The sequence below is a fragment of the Pleurodeles waltl genome, chromosome 8, assembly GCF_031143425.1.
Source record: "Pleurodeles waltl isolate 20211129_DDA chromosome 8, aPleWal1.hap1.20221129, whole genome shotgun sequence".
In the NCBI taxonomy this organism is placed as follows: Eukaryota; Metazoa; Chordata; class Amphibia; order Caudata; family Salamandridae; genus Pleurodeles; species Pleurodeles waltl.
The window spans coordinates 779,738,033-779,758,335 of NC_090447.1; the positions used below are offsets into that span (position 1 = coordinate 779,738,033).

A 20,303-nucleotide genomic window follows, 5' to 3' on the forward strand; every position below is an offset into this window, starting at 1 on the left:
CCACGCACAAGGGATGACTTTAGGAAGCGGTGGAAAGGCCTACGGGGGAAGGAACAGCCCATGGCATCACAGCACCATATCGCCGTAATGAAGAATGGGGGTGGGCCCCCAACACCTCCCTCAGAATTATCATAGTGTGAGGAGAAGGTCTTGGCCATCCTACACCCAGAGGGGCTGACGGGAATACCTAGTGGACTGGACACTGCTAAGTCAACTGCACTCCCTGGTCAACATGTACCTCTGCACAGCATGTACCCCCACCACCCTCTCACACCACCCTAATATACACCAACTAACCGTGGACCTAATACCCACCCTTGCATGCCACAGCTCTCTACTACACCATTCCCTCACAGGCCACCCCAGTGCATGGATTCCCCACACTGCATCAAGTATTACAACTACCACAATGCAACACTCCCTATCCTTGTATGATTGCTAAATCCACTTCTGTGCACCTGTAAGTAAAACCATGTCACCCCCTTCACCAACAAGTAATTGGAATGCACATCAGTACATGGCAATGACAGTAGCAAGACCAGTACCAACTATTGATCAACATAGGACCATTGCAACATTCTACTGATGCAAACAGAAGCAATAGTCTAGTAACTGTTAATGCCATTACTGCCCTGCAAATGCAGACAATGATGGCAAACACCCATGTGTACCACTTGTACAATACCATCATGTGACACAATACCTCTCTTTCCAAAGGCATCCCAAGTACTGCCACACAGCAGGGTATGCCAGTGACAGAAACCCAGCCATGGAAGCAGGTCCAATAGAGGAGGAATCCCCTAGATGTCTGGATAAGGATGATGTACCTGGCCCATCAGGCATGAGTGGTCAGTCCACTACCACCAGCCTCACCCTGCCCAAAACTGAAACAATTCCCCTGTGGAATCCAGAGCCCACCTTGTCATGAGTCAACATTGTAATTCCAAGACAATGGTGGTCCTGGTGTCAGTGGGAGGGGGCACATTGCCCCAGGGGCACAGGCACAGGGGGCACAGGCTATTGGGAGGGTAATCGTGGGCCAAAGAACGAGGCAGCAACAGGACACTATTAGCCAGGAGGCCGACTCCAGAGTCCTGTGAGCCTACTAGCAATCCGAGGACAAGATGGGCCAGATACTCAGCACCTTGCAGGAAAGCTAAAGGCTGCAGGGGAATTACCACCAGGAGGCCATACAGCAGTGGCAAGTACTCAATGCCACCATGGTCTCCATGTTAAGGGCGTTCACAGAACTTAACACCATCCTGTGTACTTCTTCCTCCACCCAACAGCAGGCACCATCCAGGATTCACACAACACCACAACCCTCTACATCAGCACCTGGTCCTGGAATGGAGGCCCAGCAGGAGGACCCACAAGCAACCAGCACCCCAACCCCTGCAGCTGAAGAACCCTCCCTTAAAAGAGGTCGGCCATCCAGACATCGTACAGGACCTGGGGCAAAGAGCAATCCTCCCACCAGGAAGTGATCCCTCTCCTGAACTGTCACCTTTGTGTGTCATTGTTACACCCTGTTGGCTGTCCAATGCTAAGTTCCCATCATCCCAAGGCTAATAGATACAGGACTGTGAAACATACAGCTGGACCACCGTCTCTGATCTTCACCTAAACCAAGTCCCCACTCCTCTGGACTGGTGAATAAACACCAATTAGCACAAGTCATGGTGCATTTGTCTTTATTGTTTAAAGTGGCATTTCTGTTTACAGGCAACAATCAAATGCACATATCAGCACTACAAGAATGTCAGTGACAGATGTAGTCGGAATCTCCAGCAGGTGTGTAAATACATCCATGTTGTAGTAATATCCAGTGACAAGGGTGCCAAGAGGCATATCAGCAATCAGCTTGCAAACAGACATGTGACCTTAAGAGGGAAAATGACATGGAATTAGGGTCAATGTTGTAAGGCATGTAGTCTATAATCCTACATTAATAGCAGTAGAACACAAACACAGAATGATTGCCACAGCAGCTATGATACTACATATGTAAGGGCCTGCATTGTCACTCACACACATGTAATGTAATGATTTCACATAGGTAACATCCTCTACCAATCACCTACTTGCATAGTCAGGAACAGGTAGGTGCCACGCTGCAGTTGACAATGCAGCATGAGAGGCCTACACAGCAGGACAAGACTGATAAGTGTCCCTTACATTTACCCAAACAGTCAGACCGAGGATCCAAAACCTTTGGTACAACCATAAGGATGTTTTGTTATGGCACCAGCATTTCACACATGTTATTGGCAGCAATGCATTTCCACTACCCCTCATGGTAACTCAGCTACCATACAGGGACGGAAACCAAGATGGAATGTAGTAGCCTCCACACACACCTTGATGCATGCAAAATCTGAGTACAGACTAGCTTTACCAACACATAGTCCAAGTGCACATGACATCTAAATCATACATGCCTGTTTATCATCAAAAGTAGTGACGATCAGGTCAGTCCTGTTGTCATGTACCTCATCCTCGTCTGCCTCCTCCTTTCAGTATCAGAGTCACCGGCCTCAACCACTGGTCCAGCTTCAATGTACCCCTCCTCCAACAGTGGGATGTGCCTTCTGAGGGCCGGATTATGGAGCATGCAGCATGCAACCACGATCTTGCACTTTCCCTGGTCGGTATAGTAGGGCACCAAGGGACCAAGAGTCAAAAAATCTTCTCAATCACTCGCCTTGTCCGGCCATGTGCCTCATTGTACCTGTTCTCTCCTCCTGTATTTGGCTGTCTAACAGGTGTCAAAAGCTGTCCAGATGTGACGATTGGTAACAATGCTAGGCTGTGTAGGGAGGGATATCATATGTCTGACATAGAGAGCAGTACACATACCTGTTAGCCAGGCCCCTCTCCCTGTAGCTGTAACATCAGTGCAGGGATACTGTTGTTCCTCAGGATGTAGGAATCATGTACCGAACCAGGGAATTTCACTGTTACATGTGTTATGCACTCGTCTGCAAGACACACCTCTTGTACATTGAGCGAATATGTACTCTTCCAGTTTCTGTAGATCTGTTCATTGGCCCTCAGAGGTACCAAGGCGATGTGAGTCCCATCAATGGCCCCTATTACATGTTGGACAGGTGATATATTGTAGAAGGCTGCTTTAACAGTGGGCAATTCAGCACGTTGTGGGAACCTTATGAACCTGTTCACTTGTTTGAGTAGGGCATCCAGCACATCCTGTAGCACCTTACTGAACGTGGGCTGTGACATTCCTGCAGCCAGTCCCATAGTCACCTGAAATGAGCCACTGGCCAGAAAATGCAGGACTGCTAACACCTGGACTGTTAGAGGGATGGCATGGGGATTTCTCAAAGCCAGCAGGAGGTCTGGCTCCAACTGGGCAACCAATTCCTTGATGGACACACGGTTCAGTCGATAGGTCATGATGATGTGGTGCTCTTCCATGGTTTCAAGATCTACTAGGGGCCAGTAAACTTGTGCATTCCTCATCACTCCATTTTGGGGGTATCTAGGCAGGGAAACAAACAACAAACTGGGCACATCTCACAATATTGTGAACCATGTATGACATACGACAATCATGAACTATTGGTCATGTAGGTTGACTGTCATGTTATGGAAAGACACATTACTCCAGACTCCATTCCTGCACAGACAATGCCACATAAGGGACGTGTACAGGACATGTAGTGATGTATAAATTAAGACTTTCCATGTGTTCCACCATACGGATTGTCAATACAAACATATGTAGTGACAAGTGTGGTGATGTCACCTGACACCCACTACATGTGATTGTTCACAAAATGTAACCTACATGACTTATTTTGTGACGATATGCAGGTAATGATGCAGTGTGAACCCAGGACTGTCATAAAATACTAAAATGACACCTGTCTGTCCTTCCAGCATAGGACAGATGGAAGTGACCTCATTCCACCGGCTGCAGTCGTCATGGTAGAAAAGAGTCAGAACCGCTGTGCAACTCCTCATTGGTTAGCATTGACGTCCATGGGAATCTGGGACTAATGACGATCGCCGCCAGTGCTGACGATCATGACCGCTGCAGTTGTGATCACCATTTTGTATGAGCAAGCTCACTTGACTCCTGGCATTCGGGCAAGGAAGACCTCCAGTTCGTGTGCTGCTGAGTCCTGAATCTTGGAGCCAAGATGGCATGCACTGCAGGGGATAGGGCTACAGCCTTCACAGCTGAGGAGCTCGATAAACTGGGAAAAGGGGTCCTACCCTTGTATGGGTGTTTGTATGGGGCTCCAGGGCAACAGGTAAGTACAACATCCTTTGTTCAACATTTTGGGTGGTGTTTGATGGTGAATGTGTTTGCACATTGACATGTGATGACTGATTTGGGATTTTACATGCACATGATGTGTGTAGTCTGTGTATATTAGCAATGTGAATATGCTGTGTATGTTGTGTGTTGCCAAAGGTTGCAACTGTATTGGTATCATTTACATTATGTCCTCCATTTTCTTAATGTTTCCCATGCAGGTCACCGCCCACCAGAAAAAAGGGTTGTGGAGAGCCATTGCCAAGGAAGTGCGGACCCTGGGGGTCCATAGCCGGCAGAACATCCACTGCAGGAAGCAGTGGGAGTACCTGAGACGCTGGGCCTGGAAGATGCAGCGGCCCAACTGGGGATGGCTTCCCAACGTGGAAGGGGTGCCCGTCGGACCCTGACCCAACTAATGGCCTGCATACTGTTGGTGACCTACCCAGAGTTGGATGGGCACTTGAGGGCAGCGGAGGTGACTTCTGCATGGTTGTCTACTGTGACCCTTACTGGACTTGGGATTTATGTGGTAGGATGAAATTTGGGGAGTTTACAGTCTTGGTTGTCACACCAATCATGTTGGAGTGTGATACGTTAGCTATGTAAAGCCATGCAGGAACAGAAGTGGTGGTACTGTAACACACATTCTACTGTGCATATGAGTTACTCAAATGTGCAGGCATTTTATTGGCTTCATACTCCATCTCTGCATATACTGTAGTAGCCCAAAGTGATCTTATTGGCACTGTATTTGGGTATTGACAGGTATCTTTATTTTACATTGCAATTGATTTAATTGCAATATCAATGGACATCTGCACCAAATGTAATCCACACATACCTGTCATTTAGTTTGTGTGCACATTTCCTCTGATGTCAGATTTGTTTCATCCTGTCATGACTGACATGTAGTTGAGTATGTTTATGGATGAAATTGTTGGATTAGTCAGTTAGCCAGTTGACAGGCATGTAGGAGTTTTCAATCAGCGCCTCGCCTCCTGCACTTCTGCCCCCGTTGTGCCCCTCTGATTGCTGTTTCCCCGATTGTATACTGTGCCATTAGTGTATTTCTGTGTCTGTTTTGAAATTGTGACTGTTTAAAAAAATTGTGCCCGACTTTTTTGCCTTGTTTTTCGTGTTTTCGCCCCTTGTGCGCTCCCCCTTGCTCTCCGCTTCCTGCCGCTGCCTCCCTGCGGCCCGCCCCCCTCGCGCCCCCATTCGCCGCTTCCTCCCGCCTCCCAGCTGCTCCTCCCTCCCTTCTTAATGGCTGGCGCTGCGCGTTGCGAGTGAGCGACCTCTGACCTGTTTTTGGTCCAGAGCTCGCCCCCCACGTCCGCAGCACCAACCTGCTGTCTCCTGCCTCTGACCCCCGCCCACGCTGCTGCTAGCGTGTTCGAGGCCCTCCTCCACCCACAGGCATCCTCCTGCGCCTCATCCCTGGTGTCTAGTGGGCTCTAGTAAGCTTCACTTGACCCGTGTGCCGCTTTCCGCCGTCGTCCTGTAAGTGTTTTTCCTCATTCTCAGCACCTTGCCTCCTTGCGCTTCTGCCCCCGTCGTGCCCCTTCTGTTTGTGCCACTTTTCGCCGTCCTGTAAGTGCACTTTTACTGTTTTCAAGCGCCTCACCTCCTGCGCTTCTGCCCCCGTTGTGCCCCTCTGATTGCTGTTTCCCCGATTGTATACTGTGCCATTAGTGTATTTCTGTGTCTGTTTTGAAATTGTGACTGTTTTAAAAAATTGTGCCCGACTTTTTTGCCTTGTTTTTCGTGTTTTCGCCCCTTGTGCGCTCCCCCTTGCTCTCCGCTCCCTACCGCTGCCTCCCTGCGGCCCCGCCCCCCTCGCGCCCCCATTCGCCGCTCCCTCCCGCCTCCCAGCTGCTCCTCCCTCCCCCTCCCTTCTTAATGGCTGGCGCTGCGCGTCGCGAGTGAGCGACCTCTGACCTGTTTTTGGTCCAGAGCTCGCCCCCCACGTACGCAGTACCAACCTGCTGTCTCCTGCCTCTGACCCCCGCCCACGCTGCTGCTAGCGTGTTTGAGGCCCTCCTCCACCCGCAGGCATCCTCCTGCGCCTCATCCCTGGTGTCTAGTGGGCTCTAGTAAGCTTCACTTGACCCGTGTGCCGCTTTCCGCCGTCGTCCTGTAAGTGTTTTTCCTCATTCTCAGCGCCTTGCCTCCTTGCGCTTCTGCCCCCGTCGTGCCCCTTCTGTTTGTGCCACTTTTCGGCGTCCTGTAAGTGCGCTTTTACTGTTTTCAAGCGCCTCGCCTCCTGCGCTTCTGCCCCCGTTGTGCCCCTCTGATTGCTGTTTCCCCGATTGTATACTGTGCCATTAGTGTATTTCTGTGTCTGTTTTGAAATTGTGACTGTTTTAAAAAATTGTGCCTGACTTTTTTGCCTTGTTTTTCGTGTTTTCGCCCCTTGTGCGCTCCCCCTTGCTCTCCGCTCCCTGCCGCTGCCTCCCTGCGGCCCCGCCCCCCTCGCGCCCCCATTCGCCGCTCCCTCCCGCCTCCCAGCTGCTCCTCCCTCCCCCTCCCCCTCCCTTCTTAATGGCTGGTGCTGCGCGTCGCGCAGCGGGCACGCCGCTGGCGCTCCGGAGACGCGCCAGAGGCAAGCCCGTCTGCGCCCGTCCGCGTCTGGACCGCGCCCTGCGCCACCCCCCCTGGTCCTCACGCCCCCGCACCTCCTGCTTCCGATACTCGGCCCGCGAACTCCTTGCCCTCAACCCTGGCCCCTCCACAGAGTGCTTCCTGGCCACCCCGAAGCACCCCAAAGGACCTTTTTCCTGCCGCACCTGCAACTTCTCCTGCAACAGAACTACGAAGCCAGCAACAACCAATACAAACCACCTGCACTGCATCCTCCTCAACACACGCTCCGCACGAAAACACGCCATCGAGCTCTGGGACCTGCTCGACACCACCGCCCCAGACGTGGCCTTCCTGACCGAGACCTGCTGGAACGACTCTTCAGCCCCTGACATCGCCATCGCCATACCTGACGGATACAAGATCTCCAGAAGAGATCGCACCAACGGAATCGGCGGAGGGATAGCCATTGCCCACAAATCCACCCTCAAGATCCACACCCACATGGACGACACCCTCAAGACAGCCGAACACCTCCACTTTCAGATTCACACGGACCCCAACACTACCCTCAGAGGAACCCTCATATACCGCCCCCCAGGACCACGAGCCCCCTTCAGCGACACCGTCTCCGACCTCGCAAGCACCCACGCCCTCACCTCTCCAGACTACATCCTCCTGGGAGATCTTAACTTCCACCTGGAAAACAACAACGACGCCAACACCGCATCACTGACCACTAACCTCCTCAACCTCGGACTCCGTCAGCTGGTCAACACTCCCACCCACATCGCCGGACACACGCTTGACCCACTCTTCACCTCAAGCAACCACATCTCTTTCAGCCACACCTCCGAACTCCACTGGACCGACCATCACTGCGTCCACTTCTCCTTCAAGAAAAACACCGAACACCTCCGCATCCCTCTACCGCCTCACCGCCGCTGGGGAAAAGTCACCAACGACCAACTAACCAGCACACTCGTCAAAAACCCACCACCCGAACCCACCGACCCGAGCACCGCCGCCATCAACCTCCATCAATGGATCCTCAACTGCGCCAACACCTTATCCCCACTCAAGAAACCCAACCGCCAACCAAGAAAAGAAAAAACCAGCATGGTTCACAGCCGAACTGACCACCTCCAAACGCACCTGCCAGAAACTCAAGAAGAAATGGATCCTCGAGCGCACACCCGACAACCTTGCCACCCTCAAGGATGCCAACCGTGAACACCACCAACGGATCCGACTCGCCAAGCGCGCCCACTTCACAGAACGCCTCAACAACAACGCCCACGACTGCAAAGAACTCTTCTGCATCGTGAAGGAGCTCTCCAACCCTAACGCCAACATCAACGACGTCCCTCCCTCCCAGAAACTCTGCGACGATCTCTCCACCTTCTTCCACCAGAAAATCGCAGCCATCCACGACAGCTTCAACACCGCACCTCCGCCAGACCCTACCCCGACGACTCCTCCCACGCCTGCCGCCTCACCACCTGGACCCAAGTAGACAACGCCGAAACCCTAACAACCATGAATTCTATCCACTCAGGCTCTCCCACTGACCCGTGCCCACATCACGTATTCAACAAAGCCGACGCCACCATCGCCCCCAAACTCCGCAAGATCATCAACCTCTCCTTCAACTCCGCCACCTTCCCAGACAGCTGGAAGCAAGCAGAAATCCAACCCCTCCTCAAGAAACCCAAGGCTGACCCCAACGATCTCAAAAACTTCCGACCGATCTCTCTCCTCCCTTTTCCAGCGAAAGTCATCGAGAAGATCGTCAACGCACAGCTCGCCCACTTCCTAGAAGTCAACTCCATCCTAGACCCCTCACAATCTGGATTCAGACAAAACCACAGCACTGAGACCGCACTCCTTGCCGCCACAGATGACATCAGACAACAAATGGACAACGGCGAAACCTCAGCCCTCATCCTCCTCGACCTATTTGCCGCTTTCGACACAGTCTGCCACCGCACCCTGCTAACCCGTCTCCACGAAGCCGGCATCCAAGACAAAGCCCTCAACTGGATCTCATCCTTCCTCTCCGACAGAACCCTCATCCTTCCGCTCCAAAGCCACCAACCTCATCTGCGGCGTCCCCCAAGGATCCTCTCTTAGCCCAACGTTGTTCAACGTATACATGGCCCCCCTCGCACGACTGGCCCGTCAACACAACCTCAGCATCATCTCCTACGCCGACGACACCCAGCTCGTCCTCTCCCTGACCAAAGATCCGCTCACCGCCAAAACCAACCTCCACGAGGGACTAAAATCCATCGCCGAGTGGATGAGCAACAGCCGCCTGAAGCTCAACTCCGACAAGACGGAAGTCCTCATCCTCGGACGCACCCCCTCGGCCTGGAACGACTCCTGGTGGCCCACCGCCCTCGGACCCCCACCCACCCCAGCCAGCCACGCATGAAACCTCGGCGTCATCCTCGACTCTGCTCTCACCATGTCCAAACAGATCAACGCCGTCTCCTCTTCTTGTTTCAACACCCTCCGCATGCTCCGCAGGATCTTCAAGTGGATTCCAACAGGAACCAGGAAGACGGTGACTCAAGCCCTCGTCAGTAGCAGACTTGACTACGGCAACGCACTCTACACAGGCATCCCAACGAAAGACATCAAACGACTCCAACGCATCCAGAACGCATCCGCCCGCCTGATCCTCGACGTACCCCGCCGATGTCACATCTCCCCCCACCTGAAGGACCTCCACTGGCTCCCTGTGGAAAAAAGGATCACCTTCAAACTCCTCATCCACGCACACAAGGCACTCCACAACACCGGACCCACCTACCTGAACACCAGACTCAACTTCTACGTCGCCACACGTCAACTGCGCTCGGCCAACCTCGCCCTCGCCATCGTCCCCTGAATCCAGCGCAAGACCTCTGGCGGCAGATCCTTCTCCTTCCTCGCCGCCAAGACCTGGAACTCTCTCCCCACCTCACTACGCCAGACCCAGGACCTCCTCACCTTCAGGAGACTCCTCAAGACATGGCTCTTCGAACGCTAGCAGCACCCCCCCCCCCAGCGCCTCGAAACCCTGTCGGGTACATAGCGCGCTTTATAAATTCTTGATTGATTGATTGATTGATTGATTGTCTAGGCTGCAGGGATGAGGTAATTGGTGATAAGTATGGATATGGCTTGCTGGACTCTATTGCTCATGACTGCAATATGGGCTCTTGTTTTCCCAACAGGGGTAAATGTGTGCATTGTTTGAATGTGAAGTGGATGTGTGGGCTTTTACCATTTCCTCCCTTTCTTTTGCTCCCACCCTCCTTCTCTGTCCACCTCTGTCTGTGTGTTCAGTAGCATCATCTGGAGAAGGAGGAAGGTCACCTGTGAATGGAGATGCAGCAACTCATGGGACCCAGGAGGCTGACACCAGCAAAGCCTAGTGGACCAGTGGTATGGAGGGTGAGAGGAGCACCACGGGGAGACTGGAGCCACCATGACATCTAATTCAGAGTCCTCCTCTGATGACGGCTCCCTGGTGGTGGCAGAGCCACCTGGGACCATCCCAGCACCATCCTTGCCTGCCACCCCCGTACCAGCACCACCCTCCCTGTAGCTCCCCACCCAGTTGCTCGTGCCTGCTCACCCAGGAGGGTGGGCATCTCCTTCGCCACAGGTAGCTCTGCCCCTGCCCCAGTCAGCCCTTCAGCCCTCAATGAGGAGGCTATTGACCTCCTGTGGTCAATCTCTATAGGGCAGACAACCATTGTGAATGCCATCCATAGACTGGCATCCCAGATGCAGCAGTCCAATGCCTACCTGGAAGGCATTCACTGTGCCTTGTCTGGCCTACAGAGATAATTTCAGGCTCTGGCCTCCTCATTGATGGCAGCCAGTGTCCCTTCATCTTCCGTCCCCCCTCCAGCTACCTGTTCCCAATCCACAAACTCTCTCCTTTCACCCATCCAGGGCACACCTATAGACCAGCATGCACCCACTACAACAGACAAGATGCACAAGACCAACATAAGCACCACAAACAAACCCACAGGAATGCACACACACAACAGACACTTTCAACACTGCCTCCCTTACAGTCACATCACCACTCACACCTGCCAGCACTGCATCATCACACACTGGTCCTGATAGCATTCCTGTCATACCCTCAATCACCACAACAGCAGACTCACAGTCACCAACCCCACACACAACATCTGCACTCACCACGACCACCTTCTCTGCCACCTGCAGCACATCCACCTCACTTGCACACACCACCCCAACATTCACTCACACATCTTCCATTCCCTCTTCCTGCATCTCTACACCCTTCCTCCTAAGACATACACATGCACCCACCCAGCATACACCCACTCACACACATGCACACATTGCACACACCAGCATCCACGTACAGTACACCAACATGTCACACAAACACTCCTTCTACCTCCACTCCCATCCCTCATTCATGTGACTGCCCAGTGTACCTGAAAAGATCTTCCTTGCCACCCATGACCTCCTCCCTATTCCTGTCCCACCCATTGTTGCCCCTTAACGTCATGTCCCCCTGCAGCTCGCAGGCCCTTCCATCTCCTATTCCTCTAGTGCCCCCTCTGGTGTTTCCCCTGCTCCTCCACCCAGCAGAAAGTCCACCCCTACCAGAGCCAAAGTCCCCCCTCCCAAACCCAAACAGAGACACCCATTTCCAAATTCAAGCCTCCACCAACCCCAAGCCCCTGAGGTGCCTGCATGTTCAATTTATGCCCCATGACGTGGAGGCCTATTTGCTGATAGGAGTCAAGTTGGGCCCATGAAATGTGGACTATGTGTTGTGCAGTTCTGCACATTGGACTTACCATTTGGCACCCTCTGTATATAGTTCATATTTATTGTTATTTTTCCATTACATCTGCCTACAATGCTGTGGTTGGCAAGATGAAATGCTTGTCCTGGTTTCCTTCTACATGGTGGTGTGACATCTGTGTGCAACATGTGTGAGGTCTGTGTATGGGTTGTGTCTGTGTTGTTTCATGTGCTCGGTAGATAGGTTGTGCTGTGTGCATGTTGCAATGTGTCTGACTGCTTGCTTATGGGATTGTATGGGATGTTGTGTGCATCCGTATGTATGGTGCTGCATCTGTGGATTTCTTTGTATGTTGGTTGTATGTGACGTGTCACCTGTGTCATTGCTTGGATGTGTGTTCACTGATATTAATTGTGTGTCATTGCTACATACAGCTTTTTGTGTGTATAGATGTGTGGTGTTTCACAACGTGCCTGTTTATGACTGCTTTGAAGTGTTTGTGGTCTAGTTGTCGTTGGGTGATTATGGGGTGTTGTGTACCTAAGTGCGGTAAATGCAACCTAACTTGGAATTTAGACCCCTGTGCAAACAAGGTTTTGTGCCAGGGTAGTTAAATTCTGACCAACTCAGAATCAGGAATATAATATATGTGTGAATTACTGCAAATAGAGGTGTGGATAAGATTTCCCACATACTAGTTGGTCAATCATATCATGGGGGAGAGGTCATAAATGCTATTGCGTTTATAATATCAGTATGTTCTTAGTCTCGTCTGGAACTATTACACATTGTCACTCAACAACTATAGACAAACGTCAAAGGGTACATCACAAGATGCATGATCAATGAGTGGCCCCTGCAACTAGATCCTACCTCACTCTTCCTGCATCCCATACATTTGTGTTTTTCCGATTGCCATCACATTCTTCTATCACAGTGCTTTCCACATTGTTGCCTCAACCCTCCTTCACAACACCTTAGACCTCCCTTGGAAGGCCCCTATATTCAACTTACTCACTCCTAGTTTACTCTACTGTCATGCTGGTTTGATGTGGAAGCATTGGTATAGAGCTGGGATGCCACAACTGGCTTGGAACCTTTGGAAGCGATCAGCAGTGGAAGGGAACTGGCTTGCTACGACTGGCTTGGAAGTCCTGTTACATCATGTTTACACACCAACCGCAGGACAAGAACTCTGTTTATGTGTTCTCCCAGGATTATCCAAGGGCAGAGAGATGACTCCACAAGACATTCCCTGCATGGACATTGGAATCTTCTCCTACTCAGTGCAAACCAACTTCACATGCATGGTCTATGGTTGCTGATTTGGGCCCTGAAGCCCCTGGAATTGTTCACTTATGGCACTCAAGTTGGTTTCCTTGTGTGACCCATGAGATCTCTATCTGATATGTGGCAACTCTGCCATGATCTGCAGCACCACAGATACAAACCTTTTTTTTACCTGTAAAGAGTTCCCCATGTTGAGTCTCTCTGCGGTGACCATTGCATGAAAAGGAGAGAGCAGAACTGTTGCATATCTGCTATGAAATGGTGCACTTCTGCTCTTCTAGAGCTGGCATACTTCCTAACACCAATGCAGGCACACTTGTGCCATGCTGCAAGGGTGCCTGTGTTACAGGCAGGACTTTTTTTGTAGTGGAGAAGGGATCTCCTCCTGCAGAAAACAATCCTAAGAGGCATCCATCCACATATCCCTATCCATCCAGCCTTTGATCTTTTCACCAACAGATCTTATCACCCTTAGTTCTATGAATCCATTCATCCTTCTAAACATCGAACCTTGAACCAGACCTTCCACTGATCTTTTGACTCTCTCATTTCCATTACCTACCTTTCAGACATCCTTCCTTTAACCTTTCCTTACTTTCACTCATTCTTCCTTCTCTTCTCCTCCTTCTACCTTGCCAGGTTCTACCATCATTCTTTCTTTTCTCACAAGATTTCTTCTTTCTTATGTTCCTCTTCCTGATACTCTATTACCTAGCCATTAGGTACAGTGAGTACTCCAACTTAAGCTGCTAAATTGGGGGTTAACAATGCCACCAATGTCACTCTGGCCCTGTAATGGATAGTAAATTATCAGTGAAACGCAGATGGCTACCCTTTTAAATGACACCTGTCAACCATTGGGCCCATGATGCTGGATCTATACTACTCCTTGTTTACCAACACTTGTGTAGTGATCATTTAATATTTAGGGGCATATTTACTAACACTTTACTCAGAGTTTGCTTTAAAAAAGTGAAAAAAGCAATGCAAAGTGTTGTTTTCAGATTTACTTTCCATTGCAAATCCTGATTTGGAAAGTTGGAAAGCTGGAATGTTGCCCTAATGTAATGTATCGTAATGCTTTTTGTAACTTCCTACTACTTTGGTCACTTTTAGGCAAAGAAAAGCAGCAACTTTTATTGCAATGCTGTTTTGTAGGAAAACTTAGTAAATCTTCTACTGTGTTTGTTGCAGCATTACTATTGAAATGTAGTTATATATTTTCACTAAGTAGCCCAATTTAGAAGTTTTTCCAGGGGTACTCTGTCACAAACGTGAGAAATACCTACCTGTCTGACAAACATTAAATCAGGCCAGATTTTTCTAACTCAATCTACTCTGCTACTGCTTCTGCTGTTTCACTTGCTACACATCCTCTTCATGATAGTAACTTTGTTTTAGCTACAGTCTTCTTCCCATTTGTCCTCACTTGATAGTTTTCAGTCATAGTTGCTCATAGTGGTCTATATTACTGAAAAATCCTTCATCTTCATTATCACTCATTGTTTTGCTTATCATTGCTCAATGTATACCTGACAGAGGGCCTGATTTAAATTTCGGCTGATGGGTTACTCCGTCCACTGAAGTATAATTCCCATAGGATAAAATTGGATTTATATTTAGTCGGACAGGACATCTGTCACCCTTGTGATGAAATAACCCCTCTACCAATATCTAAATCAGGCCCTAAATTATTCCAGACCACTCCACCTTTACTCCCTGTATTTCTGTGACCGCAATTTAGTTTTTCCTCATCCTTAGGGATGACTGTACTACAGAATATTGAGGCTGAGAATATGGAAATGCACTAATAACGTGGACTGTGTATCAAGGGATACAATATTGAAAGGCAACTGCATTTAAAGGAAATATATATTTGTTATTCTTAACTTCATATCTATTTATCTTGAATATATATATAGATATGGATAGATAGATATAGATATAAATATGGATATAGATATAGATGTGGATATAGATATAGATATAGATAAAAAGCCTAATCCATCAATGATGAAAGAGCGGGTGGAAAGTATTATTGAAGCTTCGAAGCGATTGATGGGAATCAGTCAAATACGCAGAAACTGACAGCATGGAGTTACAGTGCAAAATTGACTCACTTATCATAGAGATTGATGCATATGGGAAACAAATAGTGCCACAAAAGTATTGTGATGAAATGATGAGCAGATTGAAAAACAGGAGAACATAGTCAAAGCCAGGAAAGCCCAAAAGATTTTTTTGTGACAAACTGGGCCACATTTTTACTTTTGCTAAATGTTTTGCCACATTAAGAAGACAGAAATTGATAGAGGGTAATAGAGGAATGCAAGAAAACAAGATGAGCAAAACTTGTTCTGAGCCCAGCACAGAGATAGAGACTAACACAGTGGATAAAAGAGCAGGATGTAGTTGTAAAGAGTGGGATGAAGTGGTACCTTTTCACTAGTAGATGAATTGTATTTTTTAGGGTATATTGCATACAAACTCTGCGGCCACGAAGGCAGAAATTTTGGCCAGACTAAGGAGGAACCAGAGAAAACAACAGTGCACAAGGTGTCACAGAAAAGCCAAAAACACAAAATCAAACAACATGGAAGAAAAAGTAAATGTGGAAATAGCTATGACAGTAGTCAATTTATCGGATGTGGAATTGAGTAATAAGTGAATGCAGATTCTACCCCTGGGGCTGACATATTGGCCTTAAAGTGAACTGAACTGCTGGCAAAGTCATATTGACTTTTCAACTATGTCAGGAATTTGAAATTGGCCAACTTTCATCTGCAAAGAAGACCACATCCTTAAGAGAAGCAGAAGGTGAGAAACCAGGTTGAAGATAACTCAAGGTATCTGAACTACAACTAATGAGGGATCTTCAGGAATTGACTAATGAGAATATTGGCATGTCTGAAATGGTGACGGAACAACAAATCATTGATTCCATGAACTTGGAGGTTTATAGAATAGAAAGTACACCCTTTAAGCTGGCTTCAGCATTTTCACCCACCATCCCTAAAAATTGTATTGACACGTTCAATAAGTGTGTCATAGAGAATGTGAAGACAGTGGCCCTGATTTAGATCTCGATGGATGGAATACTCTTTCACAAACATGACAGCTATCCCATCCACTGTATTAAAATTTCCATAGGATATAATTGGATGGCCAGAATATTCCTCTCCACCAAGATGTAATCAAGCCCAATGTGTTCCTGTAAAAGTAAAGTGAAGAAAACTAAGCTCAATCCTCAAAAGAGAAGTTATCATACTCTAATCAGGAAATTGTGCTCAGAAAAGGAAGTCATAATTTGTAATTCCGATAAGGGTGGTAACATAGAGGTATGAACTCTGAACAGGTACATCACTGAAGCCTATCAGCAATTGAATGATTCAAGTTGCTGTGCTTTGGGCAAAGTCAAAATTAATCTACTATCTACAATAGTCCATACAAATATGATTTCATTAAAGAGTGCAAAAATGCACGCAAACAATTAGTTGCTCAATACATTAATTATCCAATAATCTTACTTGACAATCACATCATATTCATGTCTAAACTAATGTTGTGCAAAAGGCTGTAAATTTAGATGCATATACTGTGTGACCAAAGTAAAGTAATATATGTGTGTTTCCCTAATAACCTATGATAATATAGTTTCATAGTGAAATAAATAACCACTCCTCATCATAAATGCACTAAGAAATTATATCGTCTCAGCCATAAGGATCCCACTGACACTCCCAAGTGGGTAATTGGGCTTAACTATATTCCAAGAATGTCTAAGGATCACTTGGCACCCCGCCTAATAATAAAAACAACAAGTGATTGGAATCCCAAAAGTACTGTACACACCAATCTAATCATTGTGATCATGAAGAGGCTAAAAAAGTGCATATCTCATCCTCAATATCAAACCTTTTGGAGTTTTGGTGTGCAATTTCAAAATGAATTTATATTTAAGTTGTCTCAAAATTAATTCTCTGCCTCCCCTTTGATGAGCTGGGACAGAATCAATAACAAAATATTGCACGCCTTTTGCATTCCCCTTATGGAACACGACAATGTGTCAGGCCACTGTATGGGTAAAGTCCTTATTAGCTATTGCCCTGAAGTATTGCAATAGTCTTTTATGTACCTGTAATTTTGTGCTGCCCACGTATTGTAGGCCACATTCACGCTTGAGTACATAGATGACAAAATATGTTTTGTAATGATTGGGGCCCTTTATTTTAACAGTGCCAATACTGAATGGTTATTACAATTTATCCATGTCAATCCCATACTTACAAGCTAGTAAGTATGGGATTGACGTGGGTTAGAAAACCATAGTCCTCACCGCTGAGACCCAAATGACTCTGGTGCGTATACAGGTGAGGTTCCTGGAAAATATAATAAAGCTACTGCCAGCCGGCAAACGCGCATTGCGAAGAAAATCAGGACATCCACATAACCAATCCAAAATTTATTTTTGAATTTTCAGTGGTGCATAGCCTGCCAAACGCAACACGTTTAGGCGTACACCATCCCTTGATCACAGGTTGAGAAACACCATTACTGTGCAGTTTAAAAAGGCGCTTACAGATAAACATAGACATAGAAAACTGAATACAAGGAGGCAAAGAAAACAAGGCTGTGTCATCATTGTCAGCCAACTTAAACTTCTAACGAATACTAGTATTTGAATACCTAAAAACAAACCAATGTAATTAAACTCCCATATGCCACTTGGATTTTCTATAGTACATACATAATTTTATACATCAGCAAACAATACCTGCCATACTGGCTTGGTATCCACAGTTCAGGGCATGCAAATAAATTAACACATTACTATATTGTGGTACAGTTGAGAATATGTCACAAACTCACTGCATTTCAAAATTACCACACATTTAAAAATGTTATTGCTATATCTCACTCTTCAGTTAATTGTGAGTCTTTACTCATGACACCATAATGCCCTCATATACTATGTCTCTCACCATTACAACCATATTCATATATTTTAGGGGCTAAAAACAGAAAGCAAGACATTGTGAGACTATCAAAACATATATCCTGTGGCTTAAACTCCTCCCACAATCATGCCTAAGTGGACAAATTCTTTCCATCAAAAGAAATCACCTAAAGAAAATCAGAGCCCAGTCAGTGTTCATCCCCATCACACTGATTTCCACAAAAAAAATCACAATAAATATAAAAAAAATACTTTCTTACCTCCTTTACTCTAGAGCCGGAGACTCATGCCTGCTGCTTAATACCCTTGGCCAAATCTTGAACCTGAAATAAAATGTGAAAGTGTAAAAAGTTGAAACTAAAAATAAGCTTAAAGCTGGAGGACTCAAAATATTACATAAATTCCACTTTACAACCTCATTGAGTGCCTATTGTTGTCTACTTACTGGGATAGGACCGCCCAAATGGGCTCCCCCCACAGCATGCAAAGGAAAGGATACTCAGTTACCTAGGTACACAGAGCGACCTTATTCCTTGTTCAAATCATTAGGCCTCTTCGTATTGAGTTCCACAATGTACCTGGACTCCAACAGTCGCAACTTTTGTATATGATTTCCACCCCCCACACCCCCCCAGCCAGGAGACACAGGAATTCTATCGAGGGAAAAAACCCCAACAGAGCAGAATTGCTTTTGTAAAAAATGGCAAAATGACGTGCCACCGGATACTACTTGTCTACATTCTTAATAGCCTTCATGTGTTCCTGCACCCACTTCTTCACCAGCTGGATCATACTTCCAACATACACTTTCTCATATGAACAAATAAGGGCATAGACACAATAATCAGATTGGTAGTTTAAAAGCTTTTCAATAGTTTTTTCGGTAACTAACACAGGGGAAAATTATCTGTTGACATTCTGAACGAAGAAAGGAAAGTGGCTGTGTACAACGTTCGCACCTCCTATAAACATACATATTATAGTTAGGATAGCGTAGTCAATATATTACTGAAAGTAACTCAATGGGTGTCCAACTGGTGAGCATCCAGCCACAAAGAATGCAAATAGCATCATAAGACTAGCATATGATGCTTGAGAGTTCATAAGTAAATGCCAGGGCACACCAAGTACATCCAATTGGCTTCCGTATGTGTCAATGAGGATTCCAATTTGAAACTGATGTGTAGTCACGTTTATTGTTCATCCAAAAGTATTCCATAGGGTAGTATCCATCATACATCAAGAGGAATAACAGCCAACATGTCTTTCGTCAACATGACTTTTTCAAGGCTGTGAGGTGTATACATACAGAAAGAGAAAAAAAAAACACAAGGAATTTTTCTATAATTTCGGACGGATATATGCAGTTAAATTTGTAGTGCTAAACCAGACAAAAAAGAATGAAAAAGTGTAAAAAAACAGAGAAAAGGAGGAAAAAACTGTGGAAAAAACAGTAATGTTGAGATGGAATGGTGTACACCCAGAGTGAACCAATGGTGTAGATTATAAAAATGGAAATGAATGTATAGAATAAAACAGACTATCCATGATAATTACTATGTATTCAAGTGAAAAAGTGCGCAAATGTCGATATTGAAAAAGCTTGACAATAGGTGATAAGAAGGACTCCCAAAAAGCCCATATCTATAAGGCTAAAAAAAGGAAAAATAATTATCTATAAGGAAAACCTACCAAAGCAGAATAAGTTCCAAATGTCAAACGTGTTGAAGAGGAATATTCGGGTGCACCAAGGTGTCTTGTTGGTGCAAATCTTGAAACCAATAGGTAGGATTCAGGTAAGTTTAAATGAAAGCAGACATGACCATGATAAGCCTATAGGACAAATACACATAGTAATGGAGGTGTGGAAAGCAAGTGCATCTAATGCTAACAGTAACAAAGCAGTGACAAGAGTACTGTATAGAGACTACGAGTATTAAAACAAAACCAGCCCAGGACCCAGTACTGTGTAATCTAGTCTGTTTTCTAAAACGAGTAGTCAGAGAGATTATGTTTTACCATATAACGGTTTCGAAATCCTAAAGCGTACAGCGGCATAATGCGAGCGGAAAAAACTGATTTGATAAATGAGTCACTAATTGATATCTACGTGTCCTGGGTATTAATAGAGCTCGAGAGAAAAATATAACTCTTAAGTCAAAAATGAAAAATGTGCAGTAAGGTGGTGGTAATTTCTTCTAAAAATGTCTGGTCTGACAAGAAGTGAGATGTAGATAATTATGCATACCAAAGTAGGAGCGAAAGAAAGTTCCCCAACTTTCAAAAAGAGATAAAATAACGATTGAAAATGGTGTAGTGGCACGTATGAAGGATGCGAGGGAGCCGGGTTTCATGTTAATATCTTTTATTCTTGCCACAAGAAATAAGGCCCACGA

General features: G+C 46.8%; 1 long non-coding RNA gene across 1 annotated transcript; it reads right to left on the reverse strand.

Annotated features, from left to right (window-relative positions):
- Positions 1 to 1,688: 1,688 nt before the first annotated feature.
- LOC138249165 (uncharacterized) lies at positions 1,689 to 19,882 on the reverse strand. The gene is made up of 3 exons (XR_011194755.1): positions 19,600 to 19,882; positions 18,168 to 18,230; positions 1,689 to 1,883 (listed from the first exon to the last, which is right to left on the reverse strand). It is a non-coding gene; the product is annotated as an uncharacterized lncRNA (long non-coding RNA).
- Positions 19,883 to 20,303: the final 421 nt, after the last annotated feature.